The sequence below is a fragment of the Mya arenaria genome, chromosome 12 (genome assembly GCF_026914265.1).
Source record: "Mya arenaria isolate MELC-2E11 chromosome 12, ASM2691426v1".
NCBI classification, from domain to species: Eukaryota; Metazoa; Mollusca; class Bivalvia; order Myida; family Myidae; genus Mya; species Mya arenaria.
In genome coordinates, this window is record NC_069133.1 from 67,743,771 (window position 1) to 67,744,179 (window position 409).

Below are 409 nucleotides of genomic sequence, written 5' to 3' on the forward strand. Positions count from 1 at the left end.
ATTTTAGTCTGGCCCCGTCCTTAGCCCAACATTGTGCGTATATGGGCAATATAAGCCCTACTGACCCCTACCATACATGTAAGGCTCGTTCTCGCAGAAACGAGCAAGGGGACCATAGGGACCTATGTCACTGTGTAGCCGAGACCTGGCCCTAGGTGATGGCACATGTGAATACCCTAGGATTTTAGGCAGGCTATGCGGGATAGGGACATGAACTCGATCCCCCATGCCAATTTGGCCCATATTCAGACACTGTTATGGTGCGGATGCCTTAAAAACGAGCAAGGGGACCAATGGCACTGTATCCAAGGGTTACCTGGCGGTGTGATACATTCGGGGAAACTGTTAATACTACGAGGATTTTAGTCTGGCCCCGTCCTTAGCCCAACATTGTGCGTATATGGGCATA